This window comes from Chlorocebus sabaeus, chromosome 19 (genome assembly GCF_047675955.1).
Source record: "Chlorocebus sabaeus isolate Y175 chromosome 19, mChlSab1.0.hap1, whole genome shotgun sequence".
Lineage (NCBI taxonomy): Eukaryota > Metazoa > Chordata > Mammalia > Primates > Cercopithecidae > Chlorocebus > Chlorocebus sabaeus.
In genome coordinates, this window is record NC_132922.1 from 7867426 (window position 1) to 7880694 (window position 13269).

Consider the following 13269-nt stretch of genomic DNA (forward strand, 5'->3'; position numbering starts at 1 on the left):
CTGTGCCAGGCTGTCGAGAGGGAGATGGTTCCACCTAAATGGTCCCGTGGAACATGCAGTTGGCCTGTGCGGAGCCGTTCATATTTGGACACCCTCTGCTTGGCGTGGTCCTTGGCACACAGCACACACCTGGTGAGTTCTTCCCATGGAAAAAGATTCCCTACCTGCTTCTGAGCAGCTGCTGCTGTGACTGACCTTCCTCTCCTCTAAGGTTATGGGAAAGGGGAAAGGTCAGGCTTCTTTCTGACACCTCCTGTGTCTTCCAGAGGGGAGGCTTCCTTATGCAGGTTCTGCATCAGGGCCTTCCCTTTCTTCTTCAGGCCAATTTTAAGAATAAGATTAACTGGCATATCTTTCTGTGGGATCTTCAGAACCATCTGTGTTTTCATCCTCGGGTTTCAGGAATTCACTGCCTAGCATTCTCTATTCATATCTTCTGCTTCTTCGCGAGCCCAGGAAACAGCTTGGAAACTGGATCTGGAGAGAGTGATTGATTTCAAAAGACCTTCCCCAAACTTACCTCAAGTGATTGCTTGGTTTATTTAAAAAACATTTTAAATTTTGCTCAGCTTAAATGGCAGTTGTTTTTAGGACTATCAGCTAGAATCTAGTATTTAACATGATAATTTTACCGTGGGTAGAGGGCAGGGAGCAAGTTAGCCAGGAAAAATCAACCAGGCAGGCACAGGTGAGACTTCTACCGCTGTCATTCCAGAGTTCTCCAGTGGGAGATTGAAGCCTTCTGGAGATGGGGGTCCAGACTGCTGGAGCCAGGAGAAGGATCCCCCTGCAGGGCTCCATGTCTGTGTGGCTGGTCTTCAGATTGTGTGAGCCCCGAGGGATGCTGGACTTTGCTGTTCTCGGAGCTGCATGGGTGCAGTGGAAAGGGCTGGGAGCCGGTGTCCCTGCTCCTCACCCAGAGTGGGGGCCTTGGCCAAGTCTGAGGGAGAGCCGAGTTAGGGGAAGTGCAGGATTTGTGGCCAGGCAGGGAGTGTGGTAAGTGAAAGCACCTCGTGTGCTGACTCACGTGCCTGACTGCTTACATGGGGCTCCTTGAGAACAAGGCCGTGTGGAGATTCAGTGTATGGTAGTCACGGCACACAACCTTGCCAGTGATGGAGCCGGGACATCTAGGAAGGGACTGAGAGGTGGGCTGTGGTGGTGGGGTTAGGAGCTGAACGAAGAGGTCGTTTTGTTTTGTCTTCAGTGCCCATTTAAGTTCACGCGTCATCATTTCTTCTGCTGCCTGCCTGGGCTCACCCACAGCCATCTCACCAGGAACTGCTGCCACAGCTGTCTTTCTGTGCCTCAGACGTGCCAGGTGGGCCTCCCTTGCCTTTTGCTGGGGCTGCCTGTGCTCTGGGGGCCCTCATGGCTTACTTCTTCCCGTGTTGTCTCAGGTGTCACCTTCTCTGGCGGATCTTCTCTGGTCACTCTGTTTAGAAGCAGTCTTTCTGTCTCCTCCCTATTTCATCCTCACTTATTTCCCTGCATAGCACCTGCTGGGTCAGTCACCTGTGCTGGAACACAGATTCCACAAGGGCAGGAGTTTTGGTCTGTTCTGTCACCTGTTGGATTCCCAGTACTCAGAACACCATGTGGCTGCAGAGGCACCCAATATACAGGTGTTGAAAGAATGGAAAGTAGGCATTGGTGGGTAGATTACCAGTGCATTTGCAATGGGTGTAAATAGGTATATGCTAATTTAATTTACTTCCCCCCCCGCCCCCCTCCCTTTTTTTTTTGAGGCAGAGTCTTGGTCTGTTGCCCAGGCTGGAGTGCTATGGCATGATCTCAGCTCACTGCAACCTCCATCTCCTGGATTCAGGTGATTCTCTTGCCTCAGCCTCCTGAGTAGCTGGAATTGCAGATGTGTGCTGCCACGCCTGGCTAATTTTTTGTATTTTTAGTGGAGATGGGGTTTCACCATGTTGGCCAGGTTGGTCTCGACCCCCTGATCTTAGGTGATCCACCCACTTCGGCCTTCCAAAGTGCTAGGATTACAGGCATGAGCCACCATGCCCAGCTGTAACCCCATTTTTATTTCTGCTTTGATATATGTAAAAATCTTTTTTTGTTTTGATACAAAATGCATACTAGATATTTTCACTTAAACCAGCCCATCCTTTGCCTTTGCCTATGCTTCATGTCCCCTTAGAATGTTTGAGTCTTCATAGGACTTAAAGATCACCTGCTCCATGAACAAGGGAACCGAAGGCCGGAGGGGAGAAGTCTTGTGCTAAGTCCGGGGTCTTTCAGCTCCATCTCTTTCCACTGATACAGGAGCCAGGGAAGGGAACCAACATGGATTGTTTGCCAGATGAGAGACAGATATTTTCCCGCATGATCTAAGTGAATTCTCAGAAGTCACAGGGTGTGCATTGTTATCCCTGTTTAATGAGTGGAATTCTGAAGTTTTCTTTTTTTTTTCTTTTTTCTTTTTTTCTTCTTTGAGACAGAGTCTTGCTCTGTCGCCCAGGCTGGAGTGCAGTGGCGCGATCTTGGCTCACTGCAAGCTCCACCTCCCGGGTTCACGCCATTCTCCTGCCTTTGCCTCTCAAGTAGCTGGGACTACAGGTACCACCATGCCCGGCTAATTTTTTGTATTTTTTTTAGTAGAGATGGGATTTCGCCGTGTTAGCCAGGATGGTCTCGATCTCCTGACCTCGTGATCCGCCCGCCTCAGCCTCCCAAAGTGCTGGGATTACAGGTGTGAGCCACCTCGCCCGGCCGGAATTCTGTAGTTTTCAACAGGAAGACTGAAGTGATAGAATGCACTTAGGTAACGTGGCCATTAAGACTTGATGGCTAGGTCCTCTCTCAGGGGTGCCATGGAGCCCTTGGGATGCGTAGGACTCTCTGGGCTCTCCAGGTCTCATACTGTCTGAGGGTGCTGCCTGTGTTCCCTTGGGACCAGTGTGTTTCAGTATCTGGCCCGTGAACCTGTTCTCAGGTTGACCTTGTCTCTGCAGAAACACTTTTTCCTCAAAGCCAGTGTTTGGGATTTTGGTAACAAGCTAAATTGAAATCTCTGTGATTATAGGACTTGATGAATAATTTGTGTTACAAAAGATTGAAAAATCATCCCTCACAAAGTCCATTTTAAGTGTTGCCTAAGTACAGTTACTTCATTGAAACTGCTCACCAGCTGGTGGCAAAGCTTATTTGTGAACAAGTGTTTCTAGTGCTCTGACTCCAGACAAGACCGTGAGTCTGGAACATGTCCACAGTAGGTCTCTGCACATGTGGAAGAGGGGCAGTCTGTGCAGGAGAGTCTTCTTTCCCGCCGCCCCCCCGCCCCCCGCCGTGGGAAAAGGAGAGAAATGGTGAGTTAGGGCAGGGGAAAGGGGAACAGGGAGGAGGCAGGTCAAGGATAATCAGGAATATGGCACAAACACTGCTGGACTCTTGAGGTTTCCTAAGAAATCCTGCCCTGGCTCCATTTTTTCTTTCAATGACCCTCACTGAGGAGCTGTGGGTACTGTGATAGGCACTAGAGAAGGTGGGTGCCTCGAGTATGATCTGATCTACCAGGGTTAACAGCTTGGTTGGGGAAAGAGGAATGGGGGCCAAATAATGGCACCATAGGGGAACTATAAAGGAGCAGTGGTGGGCAAAGAGCCACTAGAATGGTGGGGGGCTCCTTGGAGGAGGTGACACTCATACTGGGCCTTGCAGGGTAGGTGGGGGTTGACCAGGAAGGCGGCAGTCTCAAGTGGCAGTGTGCTGCACATGTGGCTATCAGGGCTGGCCCATGAGGGGCAAGGCTGCTGGGCAGGCTGGGAAGCCAGACTGGGGAGGCCCCAGGAGGTGTACTGTGTGCAGTACCGTGTGCAGCTGCCACATTGAAAGGTGTGTAAGTGTAGTTGGAGGATGTGCGGCTGAGGCAGGGCCCAAGAGAGGGGTGTACACACAAGCCAAGAGGGGAAAAGGCAGTCTGCACACGTACACAGTGCCTTGAAGGTCTTGCGTTTCTCATAGAAATTGTGCTGTAGCTCTTTACCAAATTGACTGGTGTTTGGGCACACAGTTGAGCACACTCTGGGCCTCGGTTGTATGTTTTGAATTCAAGGCCCTAGTGCTCTCTGCACGTTTCCATACTCCCATCTCAACTCTAAAACATGTAAGTTCTTATTCAGATCAACTTGCTGGTAAAATTAGAGAAAATTTCACTTCTTTTTACTCTCTTTGTCTCACATTTCTCCAGTGGGGAAAAAGCCTGGAAGACAAGTGTGTTAAAGAACTGGCTGTTCTTGTAAGTATTTGAGGAGAACAGTGTGAGTCATTGTAGCTTTTCACTGGTATTTGAGTATCCGGTTTATTTTTAAACAGTTCTGTGAAACTGGAGTTTCTTCCATGGTTTCTGTTACCATGGCGCCATAATATTTCCTCGTCTGCTTGTTCAGACTTTCACACACTTCAGCATCACATTTACAATTCTTTACAATCAGAATATCTTATTCATAATCTCCAAGAATGTTTCTCCAGCTGCAATAGCATTTTTCTGCAGATGGGAAAAGTCCGTAGTTTCTGCCACTTGCAGATGCTGGGAAGAGAGAGGGTCTGGTTCTGTGAAGGACAGTGCAGTGGGTGCGGGGGCTGCAAGGGCCCTCTCGGGGTTCGAGTGGGTGGACCCATGTCATCTGTGCGGAGCCACTTCCCCTTTAGGCGCCACGGTGGAGAGTATAGGACGGACAGGCTGCTGCTTTTGCTTGGGAAGAGTTGGTGGTGTATGTTTGGTCTAGACGTCTAACACACCACCCTTGGTTCTTTGGTTCCCTCAAACATGAACATGGGTTTGTTCTGTTGCTCTTATTTATTTTGTCATTTATTTTTGGACTTGAATTGAGGCTTCCACTTTGGGCAGGTCTCTTGTTTTGACAATCTACAGTCCAGAGAAAAACGATGCTGGGCTTGGCAGTCACTGGCAAAGTCGGCTTTGCCCGCCCTCCAGGCGTGCAGGATTATTCAGAGAGGTACCTTTCTACATCCCATTGCTTTGAGAAGCATATATTTCTTAAAGAGTTGTTCAGGATTTAAGGCAAGTTGGGGAGGTATATGGAACCATAGAGAGAGTTTATTTCCAATCTCTTGAAGTCTTAGACCTCAGCTTTTCAGGGATAACAAGGTTTTCCTCTGACACATAAAGATAATAATAGACTAGGTTCTGAATGTGTGCTTTGGACTTAATTATGGGAACTTGGCTTTGTCAGGTGTTTTCAAATTCTACTGTAAATATAAATGCTGATTCAATGATATAGCAACTCTTGATACTTGAGAATGTAAAGTGCTGTGTAACTGATTGGATCTTTTGTCTCCTGACACAATTGGCTCCTCTGATTCAGAGAGGACCCCTTTTTGAAGATCAAAAGCAAAATAAAAGTGTGGATTTCTAGTGGCATGTGGACAGGGGGGTATCCCAGGGGCTGCCCAGGAGGCTCCAGGTGGGAAGTGCTTCTGACTCAGTGGCTACACAAGCTGGCCATTGTGGAAGAACTGGCTTTTTCCTTTTTTTTTTTTTTGTAACAATTGACTTTTTAAGAATCATCAAAATATTGTTGTGCTCTCAGCTCAAGAAACATTTGTAATTAATAATTTGAGTAACTTAATATTTTTCTCGCCTGTGTAATCCAAGATATGTCAGTATATGGCCTTCGTGAGTAAAATTGATAACAATAGTACATTATCCTAAAGGTCTTATTTGATATCCTTTTATCAAGTCAACACTTTACTCTCCCACCATTTGACTTGTAAAGATCCCCAAATGTGTCGCTGTCAATTTCAACAAATGTTAGGAAGGACCTGTTGTCATATGTGAGATATGCTTGTGGAATTTACTGTCTAGAGGGGAAACCAGACTGTACACAGGTAAAAACTGAGGTAGTGGTATGTGCTTTGAAGAAATATAAAAAGAATTAGAATAGAAGGTAACAGGCTAGAGTTGGTGGTGATGGGAGGTGTGGCTAGGTTCTCTAAGCGATGCCCCAAATGGTGTGAGGGAGCCGGCCATAACCTTGTCTCAGGGAATAGCATTCCAGGCAGAGGGAACAGCATGTGCAAAGGCTCTGAGGCAGGGATGAGCTTATTATGTTGAAGAAACAGAAGATCTTGTGCTGGGACAGAGAAGGGCCAGCAGGTAAGGGAGAGTGGTGGGGGAATGGGGGAAGGGCAGACAGGGGCCAGGTCATGATGGGATTTACAGTACAGCGGAGGAGTTAGGGTTGAAGTGATGTGATGGTTTGGAGAAGGGAAGTGACATGATTTGAGTATTTACAAAGATTGCCCTGAAGAGGCTAGAAACTGGAAGTGAGGATAGATTTTCTGTTCTCTTTAACATTGAGTTTTCATGGGAAAACATTAAACGTTTTCATTTTAGCTTTGAAAATTTAGAGTTATTAATACCACCTGTGTTCCTTACAGTTGGGGGGTTTGTGACATTTTCTGGGCTGTTTTGGAAGAGCGGGATTGTGTAAGTGAATATACCCTGGTTGTTAACAACAACAACGTGATCTGTGCATGGCTCTGTTCAATTAAAAAATGTAACTATTCATAGTGTGTAAAATAGTTCTCAGCCTAGCCAGCAGCTGGAAGATTACGCATTATGAGAAACTCATTGCGTTTAAACCACATGGGGATTTCTGTGTAGAAATATACCAGTTCCTCCTTCCTTCCTCACTGTTCTTGTTTCAGGGCAGGCATCGGCTGTGTGGAGCCCTCTGAACCCTGGCTGGTCCCATTGACACTGACTTTGTTCCTCCACCGCCCTCCCATCACCTAAGGTCTCTTCTGTCTGGAACACCTCCCGCCTCTCCCACTCTGCACCTGCCCCGTTCCCATCCGAGGTTCAACTTGGTGTCACTGGCTGGGAAGCCACTTCCTCACTTCCCTGGGTGGAGAGTGGCTACTTCAATCCTCCGACAGTCCCAAGGAGTGGTAGGCAGTGTTCGTTTTGTTTTCTAGATGAGGAAACTAAGGTTCAGGAAGGTTAAGTAATGTGCCCCTGATTACCCAGCTGGTTTACAGCAAGACTGGGATTCATTCATTGCTGCTTCTCACATATCATTGCCTCGTGTAAGCCAGGCCCTGTGCCCAGCCATGGGATACAACTGTGAACAAGGCAGGCGTGAGTTATATATCTGCCTCCCTCAACACACTGAGCTGTTTGAGCAGGCAGGCTTCTGGAATGGGCATTCAGTGAACACTGAGCGAATGAGTGAGTGAACGAAAGAATTCTCGTCAGCATTCTACTCTTGTTGGGCCCGGGTTGGCATGCTGCCTCCCTTAACATCCAGCCTGTCACTCTTCAGAGTCATGCACACGGAACTTGCCTCTCCCTTTCCTTGGTGTCTTTCGTTGCCTGTGTCTCACGCAGGAGACAGCACAGCCTGGTGGCTCAGGGAGGCTCTGGAGCACCTGGTCTAGGTTTGAATCCGAGCTCCGCCACTTACTAGTTGTGTGACTTGGGCAAGTTATTTAAATACTCTTATGCCTCTGTTTCTTCATCTGTAAATTTCCTTTTGAACTTGAACTGTCAAAAACTTTTGTTTTTTAATTCTTAAAGTTTCCCACTGACCCAAACCAGATTGAGAGATTGGATCACCAAAACCATGGAGGTATTTTTGCTTTTTATGAGAGTGCCTTTTGTTATTTCAAAATGACCTACTTTCACACTTCCAAATGCATTTTAGAAACATTTCAATTAATTTAAAAGACAATCATTTTCAAATTCATTTATTCAGTGTTTTCCCTCGTTTACGTGGTGTGAACGTGGGTATCCATGTACTTCTTAGGTCAGGATTGACTGGGTGCCTCACCTGTGCTATGCTCTGCGTGAGACACGAGGACAGGAGGGTCCAGAGAAGGTCTGGAAGCTGAGACAAAGGTTCTGAGTGTGTCCAGGGCCCAAACCCAGCAGTCCTGGTGCTGCTGTGTGTTCTGGCTATGGAATTGGGGCAGAGAGCACAGGTAGCAGGAAAGTGTATGAGTTAGACTGCAAGTCTCAGAGAAAAATAACAGTGGCTTAAAGAGAAGTTTATTCCTCTCATCTACAGAGTCTAGAGGTGGCATGGCTGGTGGGCACAGCACACTGTCAGAGACCCAGACTACTTCCTCTGTCTTGTTTTGTGCATGGCTCTGTTCCCAAGTCACCTCATGGTTCGTGATGAGAAAAGCATGGCATTCGTATTTAACACAGAGAACTTTGTGCTGGCATTGGGACACAAAAATAAACTCCATGTGGTTGCTGCCCTCAAGGATCTTAGTTCTCTTGGGGGAGAGAGATGCCTGGATGACCGCCCTCCGTCTGAGGTTGAGTGGAAGGAGCCCTGTGTGAGAGGAACACAGGCAGGCAGGCCAGGCAGCAGAGCTGACATTTGGGACTAAAGGAAGGCTTTATGAAGGAGGTGGCATCTGATCTTGATCTTAAAGAATAATTAGTATCTTGACAGTCATCTGGGAGGCGGTTTGAGGGAGAAGGATACAGTGAAGGGAGGCATGAAGACCTGAAAGGGAAGGGAGCCCCTGCTTGGAGCCCCACGTGGCGGGTCGCTCTCCTGCCTTGTCCAAGTTGAAGTAGACCATCATTCTAGAGCAGACGTCACACAGTTGGAAAGATGTCCCCAGCTGTGTGATTAGTATGACATCCATTTTAAAAGTGAACAAAAGAACCTGGAAATAAACCAGACAAGATTGTTTTGGGGTTCTGAGATACTCGTTCTTTTGCCTGTACTTTGGAAGCAGGATCAAGCTATTCACAGGCACGCCACTCCCACTAAATATTTCACAATCCACTGAGCCCAGTGCTGTCACTGTGTTTCAGTTCTCAGAAGCCACTGACAGCATCTTCAGTGAGAAGCCCTGAGACCTGGAGTCAGAGCACTTTTTACTAGTTTTGCAAGACACAAATATTAATTGCTGTTTACTTTCCCTTTAAATTTTAGCCTCTGTGTGTGTGCAGGACTTGTAGCATAGATGAGACCTTGTGTTACCAACATTGTAAGTAATTTCTGTGATGTGGACATGCTTGGGAAGCATGGACTTTCTTTATGCTGACTGGCTTGTTTCACAGTGAGACCCTGATAATGAGCTCAAGCCTTGACACTGGGGTCCTGGTCGGTATGTTTGCACAGGGCTGCCGTCAGGCCCAGAGCTGATGAAGCAGGGAAGATCTTTGCAGCCATGCTCACTGCACACACACACTCTTTTAATTACTTGGCTTTAATTCACGTATATTCTCCTGTAATCTCCTGCTTATAGGAGGCCCTCTTAAAACGTTTTAAACTCAGAGAACTCTTAAGAGCTTGTTCAATCCCACTCTCTTCTTTTCATGTGAAAGTAGTTGGATGCTGAGAAGATAAGGGACTTGCCCAATGTCTCATTGCTGTTTATGGCAAATTTGGGATGAGGCTTCTACATTTTAGCACTGAGAGCCCTTTGTAAGTGTAAAAAATGACTTCTGAATTATCAAAAATGAAATTATGTTTAGTGTAGCTTTATTGATTTTGTTTGTTTAGAGGTATGTGTATTTGTGTGTATTTTTCCTTAAATTTGGTGTTCCAGGTAGGGTATACCCAGTGATTCCCTTCACCAGCCTGATTACCTGCAAGTGCCTCCACCACCATTTTGGGGTGTACTTCACTGTCTTCAGACACTAACACCGTCTACTGAGTTGAATGGGCATCAGTCCATCAGGACCGATGAAATACTCTGACAACTTATATATTAAAGGAGTTTCAAATTTAAAATTTCACAAATGAGGCTTATGTATTTGAAGTTTCTTAAAAATAAAACCAACCTGATTTCTGTACTCCTGTTCGTGAAATTAGAGGCTATGTGAGGCTCACCTGCCTCCACGACAGCTGAAGTCGTTTTATGTGAACACCTTCTTTTCTTTCCTCCTCCTGTCCATTTCTGATGCATGTGTAAGATGGCAGGCGATATTTCATTGGCTACAGCACTCTCAGATTCAGCACGTGAAGAGACAGTGAACCACTTTAAGGACTTCAGAGGCAGCAGCATTTTTCAGCCAAGGTGTTTCTTTGGGCCATTTTCCTCCTCTGCCTCTCCGGGTGTTTTCCCATCCTTTCTCAAGGGTTTGTGGTTTACCCCTTAAGTGTAGGTGGAGGACATCAGATTGAAGTCTTGCTTTTTAAACTGTATCCAGAGGTTCACCAACTCTCTTTGGAATGTGTGAGCCGGAGACCGCGCCAGGGAAACAGTGGAACAGAAGTGGAAGCTGCATGTGCCATGACATCCCAACCTGGGCTCTGCCTGGGGACTACCTGAAAACCCAGACATCTGGACGTGAGGGCTTGGCTCAGTGGAGTGTGGGACCATGACATGATATTTTACAGCCATGAAAAATGACTGCAGCTGGGCACGGTGGCTCACGTCTGTAATCCCAGCACTTTGGGAGGCCAAGGCAAGCGGATCACCCGAGGTCGGGAGTTCAAGACCAGCCTGACCAACATGGCGAAACCCCATCTCTACTAAAAATACAAAGTTAGCCAGGCGTGGGGGCACATGCCTGTAATCCCAGCTACTCAGGAGGCTGAGGCAGTAGATTCGCTTGAACTCGGGAGGTAGAGGTTGCAGTGAGCCGAGATCGTGCCGTTGCACTCCAAACTGGGCAACAAGAGCGAAATTCGGTCTCAAAAATAAATAAATAAATAATAAAATAAAAATATGACCAGGGCCAGGCTCAGTGGCTCACGTCTGTCATCCCAGCACTTTGGGAGGCCGAGATGGGTGGATCATTTGAGGCCAGAAGTTCGAGACCAGCTTGGCCAACATGGCGAAACCCTGTCTGTACTAAAAATATTTTAAAAAATTAGTTGGGCATAGTGGCGGGCTCCTGTAGTCCCAGCCACTCGGGAGGCTGAGGCATGAAAGTTGCTTGAACTCAGGGGGGCGGAGGTTGCAGTGAGCTAAGATCGTGCCACTGCGCTCAAGTCTGGGCAACAGAGCGAGACTCTGTCTCAAAAAAAAAAAAAGTGACTGGAAGATGCCCAGACAACAGGGAGAAGTGCTGCTTATGCAACTGAGAAAAACAGACCACAGGATGGCTTGTTGGCTGCAAGGACAGTGAAGTCAGGCCATAGATGACGGCAGAAGCAAGGGCTAAATGAGGAGAGCGGAGGCTGGTGGGACAGAACTGGCCATGAGGAGCACCTGTTGGCCTTGACAGCTCTGTGCTAGCCAACATTTGGACTTGAAATCATCATGGGCTTGGCAGTGTGGGGAGGGTGGAAAGAGCAGAGCCGGAGATTCTCCTGGACAGGAGTCGTGAGCTCCAGAGCTGCCGATGAGCAGGTGTGGTAAGCAGAAGAACTGCACTGGGGTTGCTCTGTTATTCGGTTTTCCTTAACCGCCTCTGACCGGTTTTTTTTTTTTTTTTTTTTTTTTTAAAGAGATAGGGTCTCTCTGTGTTGCCCAGGCTAGAGTGCAGTGGCTGTTCACAGGCGTGATCATAACTCACTGCAGCCTCAAACTCCTAGGCTCAGGCAGTCCTCCCACCTCAGCCTCCTGAGGAGCTGGGACCACAGGTGCACTCGGCTCCAGGATGATTTTTTTTCCTGTGGGAGGAAGAGGGCTGCTCTATTGTGTTGACTGAAACAAGATGTGTTCTCCCCCCTCTCTTTTTCTCTTTTCTTCTTAACAGAATATTGGAGAGTCTGCGCTGTGTTTCTTTGAAGTGGTTCTGTGTCCTAGCGGAGTTCCTAAGATTCCTCTTCCTCCCACTGTTTTTCTTCAGTTTGCAGTGGATAGTTTTGTGCCACGAGGTGGTTTGAAATCCTCTGGTTTTGAGGTGATGGTTTCTATAGCAACAATTAGTTGTGTTTGCCTGGAGATGCTGGCTGTTTTTTTAATCTCTGGAAGCACCTTCGAGTGTGTTCTGGCTCACCCTGCCCAGGCTGATGGGTGCTTCCGGAGGGCCTAGGACCTGCTGAGCTCTAGGCCTCAGTGTGATTCCCTTGAGGGAGAGGCCAGCCTTTAAGCGCAAGCATCTTGCAGTGCACAAGCTGTTTTCCATTGTTGAATCAAATGTATTACACCATGTTCCAGAGAGATATAAGTCACTTTATTTACTGGTCTCTTATCTCTTCCTTTGAGGAATGTTCACTTTTGCAGATGAAATCATTGGAAACAAAATGAGTTGTGCCAGATAGTTGGGCTCTTAAAAAGCATCCCAGCTTTGGCCAGGCGCGGTGGCTCACGCCTGTAATCCCAGCACTTTGGGAGGCCGAGGCGGGTGGATCACAAGGTCAGGAGATCAAGACCATCCTGGCTAACACGGTGAAACCCCATCTCTACTAAAAATACAAAAAAAAAAAAAAAAAAAAAATTAGCTGGGTATGGTGGCAGGTGCCTGTAGTCCCAGCTACTTGGGAGGCTGAGGTGGGAGAATGGCGTGAACCTGGGAGGCGGAGCTTGCAGTGAGCTGAGATTGCGCCTCTGCACTCCAGCCTGGGTGACAGAGCGAGACTCCATCTCCAAAAAACAAAACAAAACAAAAAACCATCCCAGCTTTGCTAATGGTGCAAAGCACTATCTTAACATGGGCCTTACTGCCTGAGCGGCTTGTAGGAGGTGACCTGGGTGGCAGAGACAAGCAGAAGACCCCATTCTTTCTTCCAGGGGACTGACGACAGACATGAATAGCCCGAGCTGAGCCAAAACTGGTGACATGGAGGACCCGGAAACCCATGGGCCCCAGCTGTGTTGTCAGGCAGCAGGAGGGCCTCCCGTGAGGCTGGTGGTAGCCAGGGTTGAACCTCACACACCCCCAACCATGATTGCTAAACCTGTGTGTGGTTTAGTTTAGCGTGTGCAGTAGTGTTTATGAAAGAATTCTAACCGTTAGAATTATAGCACCTTCACATAAACGCTGTCATTATTTTCCATCTTTGAATCCTCAGTATCCATAAATCAAAATTACCCAGGCTCTTCAACTTTTCTTGTCCTGAATTCATCCAGCAGTTTGCAGAGCGACTGCTTTGTATTTGACACTGGATACTGGAGCTGTAGCAGTGAGCACAACTGACAAATGTCCCTGCCCTCCTAGAGCTGTTTTTGTTTGTTTGTTTGTTTGTTTGTTTTTTGTTTTTGAGACAGTCTCGCTCTGTCGCCCAGGCTGGAGTGCTATGGCACGATCTCAGCTCACTGCAACCTCTGCCTCCTGGGTTCAAGTGATTCTCCTGCCTCAGCCTCCCAAGTAGCTGGGATTACAGGCATGTGCCACCACACCCAGCTAATCCTTGTATTTTTAGT

At 47.5% G+C, this 13269-nt stretch overlaps 1 protein-coding gene across 9 annotated transcripts in view; it reads left to right on the plus strand.

The window, feature by feature from the left end:
* The window catches only part of PACSIN2 (protein kinase C and casein kinase substrate in neurons 2), a 144745-nt gene that overhangs the window by 76612 nt on the left and 54864 nt on the right, over positions 1-13269 (plus strand). The window contains exon 1 of one of the 9 annotated variants that reach the window (XM_073006641.1): positions 6915-6933. The exons of 7 other annotated variants lie outside the window; for them this stretch is intronic. The gene's annotated coding sequence lies outside the window, so the exon portion shown is untranslated. Of the gene's footprint in view, positions 1-6914; positions 6934-11292; positions 11311-13269 lie in introns of those variants that run through there. One more of the 9 variants, XM_073006643.1, reaches the window with a different exon arrangement.